Genomic DNA, 12,888 nt, shown 5'->3' with positions numbered 1-12,888 from the left:
TCTATAGCACCACATCTCAAATGCTTCGATTCTCTTCTGTTCCGGTTTTCCCACAGTCCATGCTTCACTACCATACAATGCTGTACTCCAGACGTACATCCTCAGAAATTTCTTCCTCAAATTAAGGCCGGTATTTGATATTAGTAGACTTCTCTTGACCAGAAATGCCTTTTTTGCCATAGCGAGTCTGCTTTTAATGTCCTTGCTCCGTCCGTCATTGGTTATTTTACTGCCTAGGTAGCAGAATTCCTTAACTTCATTGACTTCGTGACCATCAATACTGATGTTGAGTTTCTCGCTGTTCTCATTTCTACTACTTCTCATTACCTTCGTCTTTCTTCGATTTACTCTCAAACCATACTGTGCACTCATTAGACTGTTCATTCCGTTCAGCAGATCATTTAATTCTTCTTCACTTTCACTCAGGATAGCAATGTCATCAGCGAATCGTATCATTGATATCCTATCACCTTGTATTTTAATTCCACTCCTGAACCTTTCTTTTTTTTCCATCATTGCTTCCTCGATGTACAGATTGAAGAGTAGGGGCGAAAGGCTACAGCCTTGTCTTACACCCTTCTTAATACGAACACTTCGTTCTTGATCGTCCACTCTTATTATTCCCTCTTGGTTGCTGTACATATTGTATACGACCCGTCTCTCCCTATAGCTTACCCCTACTTTTTTCAGAATCTCGAACAGCCTGCACCATTTTATATTGTCGAACGCTTTTTCCAGGTCGACAAATCCTATGAAAGTGTCTTGATTTTTCTTTAGCCTTGCTTCCATTATTAGCCGTAACGTCAGAACTGCCTCTCTCGTCCCTTTACTTTTCCTGAAGCCAAACTGATCGTCACCTAGCGCATTCTCAATTTTCTTTTCCATTCTTCTGTATATTATTCTTTTAACCAGCTTCGATGCATGAGCTGTTAAGCTGATTGTGTGATAATTCTCGCACTTGTCAGCTCTTGCCGTCTTCGGAATTGTGTGGATGATGCTTTTCCGAAAGTCAGATGGTATATCGCCAGACTCATATATTCTACACACCAACGTGAATAGTCGTTTTGTTGCCACTTCCCCCTATGGTTTTAGAAATTTTGATGGAATGTTATCTATCCCTTCTGCCTTATTTGACCGTAAGTCCTCCAAAGCTCTTTTAAAATCCGATTCTAATACTGGATCCCCTATCTCTTCTAAATCGACTCCTGTTTCTTCTTCTATCACATCAGACAAATCTTCACCCTCATAGAGGCTTTCAATGTATTCTTTCCACCTGTCTGCTCTCTCCTCTGCATTTAACAGTAGAATTCCCGTTGCACTCTTGATATTACCACTGTTGCTTTTAATGTCACCAAAGGATGTTTTCACTTTCCTGTATGCTGAGTCTGTCCTTCCGACAATCATATCTTTTTCGATGTCTTCACATTTTTCCTGCAGGAATTTCGTCTTAGCTTCCGTGCACTTCCTATTTATTTCATTCCTCAGCGACTTGTATTTCTGTATTCCTGATTTTCCCGGAACATGTTTGTACTTCCTCCTTTCATCAATCGACTGAAGTATTTCTTCTGTTACCCATGGTTTCTTCGCAGCTACCTTCTTTGTATCGAAACATAGTGGATCTCAGTTTCTGTATTTGTTGAAATGAGGCGAGCGTGCTCGGCATTGCTCCATACATAGGTGACAACACCGTACATGCTGTGGTATGTAGCACCTAGAAGATGATAGCCGTGGATCCTACCTCTTCTACGAAGATCTTCCTTAGCTGTGAAAGTTGCCTTTAAAATTGTTTTCGTTTGATTTATGGAACTCGTACTGGCTTGATTGGTTGTTTGTAACATTCTTGTTGTTTAGCTTTGGGTGACTTATTGCATTTTTAACTACGAGAGAAACCAAATATATCTGACTGTGATAATATAAGATGAATTAGGCCATGTTTTATTAACTTTCTAACGAAATGAGGAAACTCATTGAATCCATATCTTTAATTTAAAAAGTGGGCCCTGTGCGCTAATGATCTGCCTAATAGGACTGTTCATGAAATGCTCCCTGTGCGTTAATAGTTTTCGTAGAAAACTGATCCTGACATGAAAATATCTTACCTCGTAAACTAATTGCTAGCTAACGCACTGCTTGCTGCTCTCTGTGCACCAGCCGCAAATTGCCAACTACAGCTGCTGAGAGCTTAGTGCAGTGCTCCAGACAAAACTTAAGATTTTTTATTAAAAATGAAATTCCTCCAGCTGCACGTAAGATCTTTTATTTACTTCGCTACAAGTTTCGATGTTGCGTCAACGCCCTCTTTAGGCCCGCACACTTTGATGTAATCGGTTGCGTGTGGCTCAGTCTAGAAGCGCGCGGCGAGACCAACACGTGCTCCACATGGTCCATGTGGAGTACGTGTTGGTCTCACCAAGGACTTCTTGACTGAGCCACACACAACTGATTACATCAAAGTGTGCAGGCCTACGTCGAAACCAGTAGCGAAGTAAATAAAAAATCTTAAGTACAGCTGGAGGAATTTCATTTTTAATAAAAATTATACCAGCTGTGTCCCACCTTCAACCAGTTTAAATATGGATGTACGAAGAAAACGTAAACTATTTTATACACATTATTCAGTGAGACACTCCTTTAAATAAAAAATGACTTGGACCGAGGATGTGGACAATGCTCTTAGGTGAAATATTCCTTTAACTAACTGTTTTCAAACTATCTGACAATTATTACTTGTATGCTACTCATGTTACAACACTCATTAACATTGACAACGGGTAACATTGATACCAAACTCTCATAAATGTTAGACAAATCATTAACAAACATGAAAAACGCCTTACAGTGAAAATTACTAAGTCTTTAATAAAAAATCTAAAGTTCTCTGATATAGATGTCTCATTCAACTACTAGCGACTGCAGTACCAATCAATAAAAAAATTGCCTTCGTCCCTCTTCATACTCTTTTCATTCTAAATCGCTAATCAAATCCTCTTCTGTTTCACAATATTCAATCACAAAATCATTTTACTTAAACACAGTTGCACTTAACTTCACATCTACATTGCCACGAGCCCTCTGCTCGGCGTTCGTCTCACTATTACTCAAACAATAGAATTCCCACGCTCCTCGCTGCCAAGCAGCGATCACGAAACAGACACACTTTCCAGCGAAAAAGCTACTCTGAGCGCGAATAATAAGCCATTCAAAATCGTCGCTTAGCGTTTGAGACATCTAAAGTATGTACAAATTCCAGAAATGCAAATAATAAACTGCCCTCAGACCTGTTTCAGTTGGAACACGTGTTTCCTGGATTAGAAGTACATCAAAATCATTATCTACATGGAGTTCAGATAAGTAGTCGCTTTTAGCTCGGCTAATGCCTTCTATATTTAAATGGCATACTTGGACTGAAAGGACAAGTCTTTTAATCACCTGGTCCTGAGCAGGCAATTTTTGTAAGACTTCATGATTTTGACTTGTCTGAATGTTTGTTAACAGGAAATCCAATATTTGGTCTGGCTATCGATTCGTTCTAGCTCATTTAGCGTTACCCAGGGTGGATGTGTAGTATTCTTCTACGGACGGGAAATAGTTTACACCCTGTTAACCTGTGAAACTTGATGACCATAAGTTAACCGGTGAAACTTGATTATTAAAAGTGCACTCTTTAACTCAGATTTGAGTGCAAAGTTTTTTAAGTACTTTCGAATCTTTGGTACCCAATAGAATGCACGAATTTTATTCAAACTTGGACTCTTAATGAAATAATGATGCGATGTACTCCACGTTCACCTAAACGCAAAGCTGCCCACAACTCGAATGTTGCTTTGAACAGAGGAATGCCTTACTAGGCAAAGTACTATTGGAGATGGTGTGCGCCCGGCTTCCTCCGATTTTCGAAATGCCTCATCCTGGTCATAGCGAGACCTGCAGTTAAGCGTAGAGCCCGTACGTCGGTGCAACATGGTCTTTTTCACAGTAGCTAATCACTGACAAAGTGAAACATACGGTAAGTAATCTCAGTATCCCACCAGAAATTAATAAGTTTACAGTGTATATGGGCTGTTTAGGTTTTCATGTTGGTAACGCCACGTAGTGCTCCGTATGAAAATCGCTGACTGTGCTGTGTGCTGTCTGTGGCTGGTCTGACTCATTGTTGGAACATTCCCTATTTTAGTGTTGGGCAGTTAGATGTGAACAGCGCGTAGCGTTTGGCAGTTGGAGGTGAGCCGCCAGCAATGGTGGATGTGGAGAGAGAGATGCCAGAGTTTTGAGAGGTTGCTGTAAGCGGACGATCTGGACGTGTGTCCGCCAGAAAAAGGAAATTTGTAAAGATGGATGTCATGAATTGATATATATATATATATATATATATATATATATATATATATATATGACGACTTTTGAACATTATTAAGGTAAATATATTGTTTGTTCTCTATCAAAATCTTTCATTTGCTAACTATGCCTATCAGTAGTTAGTGCCTTCAGTAGTTAGGATTTTTTATTTAGCTGGCAGTATTGGCGCTCGCTGTATTGCAGTAGTTCGAGTAACGAAGGTTTTTGTGAGGTAAGTGATTCATGAAAGGTATAGGTTATTGTTAGTGAGGGCAATTCTTTTGTAGGGATTATTGAAAGTCAGACTGCATTGCGCTAAAAAAACGTTGTGTGTCAGTTTAGTGATGATCAGAATAAGTAGAGAGAGAACTGTCTGAGTACGTTCAATTTTACTCAGCTGTGTTTGTATCAAATAACGTAGAAGTTTACTATCAGAGTCATTCATAATTTTTCTATGGGCACGTTTCAACAGTTCCGTGAACATCGAATGGAACAACAAGTTTACTGTTGAAACTGTGTGCCGGACCGAGACTCAAACTCGGGACCTTTGGCTTTCGCGGGCAAATGCTCTACCAACTAAGCTAAACAAGTACGACTCAAGCCCCGTCCTTACAGCTTTACTTCTGCCAGTATCTCGTCTACTACCTTCCAAGTCTCGGTCCGGCACACAGTTTTGATCTGCCAGGAAGTTTCATATCAGCGGACACTCCGCTGCAGAGTGAAAATCTCATTCAAGTTTACTGTTATCAGTCACTGTTTATTTACACCCATAATGCGTTTTAAGTGTTTAAACCTCAATTATCAGATAGATTTATGTCTTAAAACCGCATGCACACGTAGGGACCACAGTTATGCGATACCTGTTAATGTCGTGTCGGACTTCCTTTTGCCTGACGTAGTGTAGCAACTCGAAATGTGTGGTCTCAACCAGCCGTTGGAAGTCCCGTGCAGAAACACTGTACCATGCTGCCCCTATAGCCGCCCATAATTGCGAAAGTGCTGCTGGTGCTGGATTTTGTGCATGAACTGACCTCCCGATTACGTCCCATAAATGTTCGATGGGATTCATGTCGGGCGATCTGGGGTGGACAAATCATTCTCTCGAACTCTCCAGAATGTTCTTCAAACCGCTCGCGAACTACTGTGGCCCGGTGACATAGCGCGTTGTCATCCATTAAAATTCAATAGTTGTTTGGGACTATGAAGCCTATTAATGGCTGAAAATGGTCTCCAAGTAGGCGAACATAACCATTGCCAGTCAACGAGCGGTTCAATGGGAACAGAGTAGTCAATTCATTCCATGAAAACACGGCCCACACTATTATGGAGCCATCACCAGCTTGCACAGTGCCTTTTTGACAACTTGGGTCCATGACTTCGTGGGTCTGCGCCAGACTCGAACGCTACTATCAGCTTTTACCAACTGAAACCGGGATTTATCTGACCAGGCCACGGTTTTCCAGTACTTTACGGCCAACCGATATGGTCACGAGCCCAGGAGAAACGCAGCAGGCGATGTCGTGCTGATAGCAAAGGCATTCGCGGTTGTTGTCTGTTGCCATAGCCCTTTGAAGCACTCTCCCACCGGATACGTTCGTCGTACGTCCTGCATTGATTTCTGTGGTTATTTCATGCAGTGTTGATTCACTGTTAGCACTGACATACGCAAACGCGGTCGTTAACTGAAAGCCGTTGATCAGTGCGCTGTCCATAAAGAGAGGAATGCCTAAATTCTGATGCTGTGAATGGTGGAACACTCAGTTCCCTAACGATTTCCGAAATAAAATGTCCCTTGCTTCAACCTTCAACTACCATTCAGCGCTCAAAGTCCATTAATTCCCTTGGCGTGGCCATAATAAAGTCGGCGACTGGTTCACAGCAGTCACCTGAATACAAATGACAACGCCAATCCACTGCCGTTTTATACCTTGTGTACGCGATACTAATGCCATCTGTATAAATGCATATCATTATCCCATGACTTTTGTCACCTCAGTGCATGCTAGCCGAGAGCCCTAATGCGCTGCTTCCCGGATCGAATCCGCCCGGCGGATTACCGTCGTCGGTCGGTGTCCCGGCGAGCCTGCATGTGGTTTTTAGGCGGTTTTCCACATCCCGCCAGGTAAATACCGGACTGGCCCCCACGTTCCGCTTCAGTTACACGACTCACAGACATCTGAACACGTTCGCATTTCCTTGAATTACACTCGACGCAGACAGCTTGGGTACACTAAATCCGTCCCGGAGCGGGGGGGGGGGGGGGGGCTGGGGGTATGGGGTGGCGGCAGGAAGGGCATCCGGCCACGCCTTTCCACTAACTTTGCCAAATCCGTTCCTAACAATGCTGATCCTGATTTAGCGCGGGACATGGCACCAGTGAAAGAAAGAAAAGTGCGTGTGTATTAATGCAACATATGTGTGTTGCGTTACGATTTCGGGATAATCTGTGGCACTGTTTTCAGTGGCGACAGGCACCTTTCTGTGTCGTAACTCATCGCATATCTAACGATGGAATCTGTAATTTCGAAGTCGGTGTTGTTCTAGAGGGAGTTTATTCATCATCATCATCATTTCAGACTGATTATGCCTTTCAGCGTTCAGTCTGGAGTCCCCCTCATAAAATTCCTCCATGATCCCCTATTCAGTGCTAACATTGGTGCCTCTTCTGATATTAAGCCTATTACTTCAAAATCATTCTTAACCGAATCCAGGTTGGTCTACCCCGACTCCTCCTACCCTCTACTGCTGAAACCATGAGTCTCTTGGGTAACCTTGCTTCTCCCATGCGTGTAACATGACCCCACCATCTAAGCCTGTTCGCCCTGACTGCTACATCTAGAGAGTTCACTCCCAGTTTTTCTTTGATTTCCTCATTGTGGACACCCTCCTGCCATTGTTCTCATCATCCTAGCTGCTTTCATATGCGTAACCTCAACCTTATTCATAAGGTAACCTGAATCCACCCAGCTTTCGCTCCCATACAACAAAGTTGGTCGAAAGATTGAAAAGTGCCGAGATAACTTAGTCTTGGTACTGACTTCCTTCTTGCAGATCGTAGCTGAGCGCTCACTGCATTAGCTTTGCTACACCTCGCTTCCAGTTCTTTCACTATGTTGCCATCCTGTGAGAATATGCATCCTAAATACTTGAAACCGTCCACCTGTTTTAACTTTGTTCCTCGTATTTGGCACTCAATCCGTTTACATCTCTTTCCGACTGTCATTACTTTCGTTTTGTAGATGCTAATCCTCATACCATAGTCCTTACATTTCTGACCTAGCTCTGAAATATTACTTTGCAAACTTTCAATCGAATCTGTCATCACAACTAAGTCATCCGCATATGCGAGACTGCTTATTTTGTGTTCGCATATCTTAATCTCACCCAGCCAGTCTATTGTTTTCAGCATATGAGTTTATTAATAAAATTAAACCGTTGTACGTCTTTATTGGTACAAACTGTTATAAAAGTTGCCAGTAGTATACTGGCGCCAACGAGGATTACTCTGAAGACGTTACACGTATTTTATTTTGAGTAACAAGCGCACACGTGCGTGGGAATGAGCAGGCGGGCAGCCTGGAAAGCCTGATCGGCTGCCTGGAGCCCACCGCCGGCGTGGCGAGACCGCCTGAGGCCGCGGGCCACGGGCGAGGAATGTGCGCTGCGCACACGGGACGTGTACGGCCCCGCGCCGCCACGAAGACCCGTACGGTGCACGCCGGGGCCATCCGTCAGCAGCCTCCTCCCGCCCTTCCCCCGCCCACTCGCGCAGCTCTCGCCTCGGCTCATTACGGCCGCCTGATAAATCGGCCCCTAATGAAAATAATCACGTGTAATGAGGCCTAAACTAATTACGCTCGCGCGCCCGTCGCGCCGGGTATTTTTCATCGCGGGCCGCGCTGTTGGCCCGGGACGCGGCACGGGCAGTCTGCTGTCCGCGGCGTACAGCACGATCTGCGGGTGCGCGACGCTGCTGCAGGCGCTCCCGGTGGGACCACCGAGACTCCTCGTTCCGACGCCGGATACGTCTTGTTACGAAATGCAAAATCCTTAGTGGCCGGTAGGTGGCACACGTTTCGTACGAAATGCAGTTTGTATCGAACATGGGACGAACAAATGCAAGTCAAGCACAACAGAGAAATAAGTATCCAGTCCAGTGAAAGTCCTAACTCGGTCGCCCGTACAATTGGATAAAACGCCGTTTATTAACCATTTTGTTACGGAAACGATAATTATTACGTAATTTATATGAAAAACGTGTGCTGATACAGAAATCTGCATCTACGTGATTACTCTGCTATTCACAACAAATTTCCTGGTAGAGGGTTCAATGAACCGCCTTAAAGCTGTTACTCTTCAGGCTTTCCCGGCGGATATGTTGTAAATAGTCTTCACGGGTGTGCCGCCGGATGACGTTGTGCAAATCCCACACTATTTCCTCGGAGCAACTGTCCGATATCATCAGGTGGTTGAACCTCGCTGGTGGCTAGGTACGACTAACAAGATCTACATGTCGACGCCGCTGTATTTAAGGCACGCGCGTGAAGATTGCGCAGGCGCGGAAGCCACGCATGCGCAAAAATTTGCAGGTAGATGGCGCCATACTCAAACGCCCTCTGCCGGGAAACGCAGAGCGGCCGTTCTGCGCGTGCGCTGACGCTGTGTTTACTAACATGCTTCCAACGTTATGACGGGTCTATTATCGGAAGCTCTTTGCTTTCTCGTCGTGATTTAACAGCAGCCAAAGCAGGGTTCCAGGCTGTACTCAATTGAAATCCCGCGTCCCTGTTGACAAGGTTATCAGCTGTACGGATATGTATTGCTTCCTTAATGACGGAATCCCAGAAAGAGGATGCTGGGGATAAAACTTCCGTCTTTTCATAAATCATGTGATGTCTTGCGTTCAGGCAGTGTTCTGCAATTGCCGACTTCTCCGGTTGGCGTACGCGCGTATGACGCTGATGTTCATCGCAACGTTCTTGTACTGTGCGACATGTCTGACCTATATATGCCGCCCCACACTGACAAGGAATCTTGTACACACCACGTTTCCTCAGACCGAGATCATCCTTAACAGAACCTAACAGCTTCCTCAGTTTTGCAGATGGCCGGAAAATACACTTGATGTCACATCTTTCGAGGACTCTTCCGATACTTGACGACATGGCACCAAAGTATGGCAAGAAGGCCAGGATGGTGGGTGTCTTCGGATCTTCATTCTGCTCCATAGATTGAACTCGCTCGAGCCTGAATGCATTAGGTATCTGTCTCTCAGAATAACCGTTCTGACGGAAGACTGTGTTCAAATGTTGCATCTCACTCGGCATGCTTTCAGAGTCAGATACCACACGCGCTCTATGAACTGGCGTACGTAAGGCACTACCGCATTGTGCTGGATGATGGCAGCTTGTGGCCTGCAAATATACAGTAGATCTGTATGGGTTTGCTTGCGGTAAACGCTGTGTCCCAAGGTTCCATCTGCTTTCCTTCGTACCAAAACATCAAGAAAAGGTAAAGTGCCTGGAACCCTGCATTGGTTGCTGTTAATTCAGGACGAGAAAGCAAAGAGATTTCGATAATAGACCCGTCATAACGTTGGAAGCATGTTAGTAAACACAGCGTCAGCGCAAGCGCAAAACGGCCGCTCTGCGTTTCCCGGCAGAGGGCGTTTGAGTCTGGCGCCATCTACCTGCAAATTTTTGCGCATGCGTGGTTTCCGCGCCTGCGCAATCTTCACGCTCGTGCTCTATATATAGAAGCGTCGCCATGCGGATCTCGTCAGTCGTACCTAGCCACCAGCGAGATTCAACAACCTGATGATGTCGGACAGTTGCTCCGAGGAAATATTGTGGGATTTGCACAACGGGACACCCGTGAAGACTATTTACCACCTTAAAGCTGTCTCTCTACCGTTCCACCCTCGATCGGCACGCGGGAGAAACGAGCACTTAAATTTTCCTATGCAAGCCTCGATTTCTCTTATTTTATCGTGATGATCATTTCTCCCTATGTAGGTGGGTGGCAACAGAATGTTTTCGCAATCGGAAGAGAAAACTGGCGATTGAAATTTCATGTGAAGATCCCGTCGCAACGGAAAACGCCTTTGTTTTAATGATTGCCACTCCAATTCACGTATCATGTCTGTGACACTATCTCCCCTATTTCGCGATAATGCAAAACGAGCTGCCCTTCTTCGTACTTTTTCGATGTCATCCGTCAGTCTCGCCAGATGCGGATCCCACACCGCAAAGCAATACTCCAGAGTAGGGCGGACAAGCGTGGTGTAAGCAGTCTCTTTAGTAGACCTGTTGCACCTTCTAAGTGTTCTGCCAATGAGTCGCAGTCATTGGTTGGCTCTGCCCACAACATTATCTATGTGATCGTTCCAATTCAGGTTATTTGTAATTGTAATCCCTAAGTTCAATCTAGAGCCCTCAGATTTGTGTGACTTATCGCGTAATCGAAATTTAGCTGATTTCGTTTAGTAGTCATGTGAATAACTTTCACACTTTTCTTTATTCATAGTCAGTTGCCACTTTTCGCACCATACAGATATCTTATCGAAATCATTTTGGAAGTCGTTTTGATCATCTGATGACTTCGCAAGACGGTAAGTGGCAGCATCATCTGCAAACAATCTAAGACGGCTACTCAGATTGTCTCCTATGTCGTTAATATAGATCAGGAACAATAGAGGGGCTTTAACACTTCCTTGGGGAATGCCGGATATTACTTCTGTTTTACTCGATGACTTTCCATCTATTACTACGAACTGTGACCTTTCTGACAGGAAATCACGAATCCAGTCGCACAACTGAGGCGATGCTCCGTAGGCACGCAGTTTGGTTAGAAGACGCTTGTGAGGAAAGCCTTCTGTAAATCTGAAAATATGGAATCAATTTGACATCCGCTGTCGATAGCATTTATTACTTCACGATATAAAGAGCTAGTTGTGTTTCGCAAGAACGATATTTTCTAAATCCGCGCTGACTACGTGTCAACAAATGGTTTTCTTCGAGGTACTTCATAATGTTCGAATACAGTATATGTTCCAAAACCCTACTGCAAATCGACGTTAGTGAGTTGGGCCTGTAATTCAGTGGATTACACCTACTTCCCTTTTTGGGTATTGGTATGGGTTGAGCAATTTCCAGTATTTATGTATGGATCTTTCTATGAGCGAGTGGTTGTGTATAATTTCTAAATATGGAGCTATTTTGACAGCATACTCTGAGAGAAACCTGACTAGTATACAACCTGGACCGGAGGCTTTGCCTTTATTAAGTGATTTGAGCTGCTTCGTTACTTCAAGGATATCTACTTCTATGTTTCTCGTCTTGGCAGTTTCTGTTGATTGGAATCCAGGAATATTTACTTCGTCTTCTTTAGTGAAGGAGTTTCGGTAAACAGTGTTTAATAACTCTGCTTCAATGGCATTGTCATCAGTGACTTTTCGCGCGAAACCCACAGAAACAGTTTACGAAATAAGGAAGAGAAAAGGGCCTTTGGTTTTGTATTACCAAAGGAAATCAAATGTAATAATTTGAAAAAAAAATCAAATAATCTTTATGAAAATGACGAAATGGTGTGCAGTTATTAGGATCTCATTACATTGTCCCGCAGTAACGTTTACCCGTACAGCCAGCACTTGATAACTAAGCAAATGCAACGTGTAGAATTTCACAGTTTAAAGTAATTTAGAAATCCTTGTGAAGCGTGGCGGTTTTTTCGCAATGTATCGAGATCACTGTTCAAACGATCTTTGACTAACATGCTGCCGTTGGAGCGCAGCGCCCTCTGGTGTGGCGGCTCCGGGGTTGCTGGCCGGTTTGGTGGGCAGTCTGAGCTGAGGAACCAAGCTGTAACGAGCTTCCCGTGGGGCCTGCCCACCGTCGTGTTAGCTGTTGGCGGGCGATCAGTACTGGGGTCACGTCACCCGTGTAGCTTACGGAGTACCGACGTGGTTAGTGCTGTGATTTATGAGAAGGGCGCCGGGCTGTTCACCACTTTAGTATGTCTTCCTTCTGTTTGTTGGGTATGGACGCTCGTGTCTCCATGGTACTCGAAGGGCAATGTGATTGCAAGATCTGGTAGACATTTTAAACTGATTCTTTGCCTGATATCTCATTATAATTTGTTTCATATGTTTTATGTGTCCTTGGTGCTCGGTGAACCTTTAGCCGGTGTAAAGCGCAGTGTTCCAGAAGAAAGTTATTTTGAGAGTTGGCAGTGTGCATTAGTGTAAGCGTTACCTGTTCTTGTCCGCCTCCTTTAATTCTTGTGATTCTTAAAGTAAATGTTGTTCTCGTAATTTTCAAATGGAGGCGCAGTGAAATGTTTAGTATTGTCAGTTACCACGAATGATTGATTATTCATCTCAGATGTGTGTCTGTTTTGCTATTTTATTTGCCTATTTATAATTTTCCTTTGCCGTTCTGGTGTCTTTGAAGCTAATGCTAAAGCCGTATTCTAAGAAATAATATAGTCCGTTTGTTCTGATTTAGTGGATCAGAGACATTTTAGTCTGTTCCAGGAAGCATTTGTTTTCTCCGA

The sequence above is a fragment of the Schistocerca americana genome, chromosome 2 (genome assembly GCF_021461395.2).
Source record: "Schistocerca americana isolate TAMUIC-IGC-003095 chromosome 2, iqSchAmer2.1, whole genome shotgun sequence".
Taxonomy (NCBI): Eukaryota; Metazoa; Arthropoda; class Insecta; order Orthoptera; family Acrididae; genus Schistocerca; species Schistocerca americana.
The sequence above is the reverse complement of the archived record's forward strand: the minus strand, read 5'-3'. Positions refer to the sequence as shown.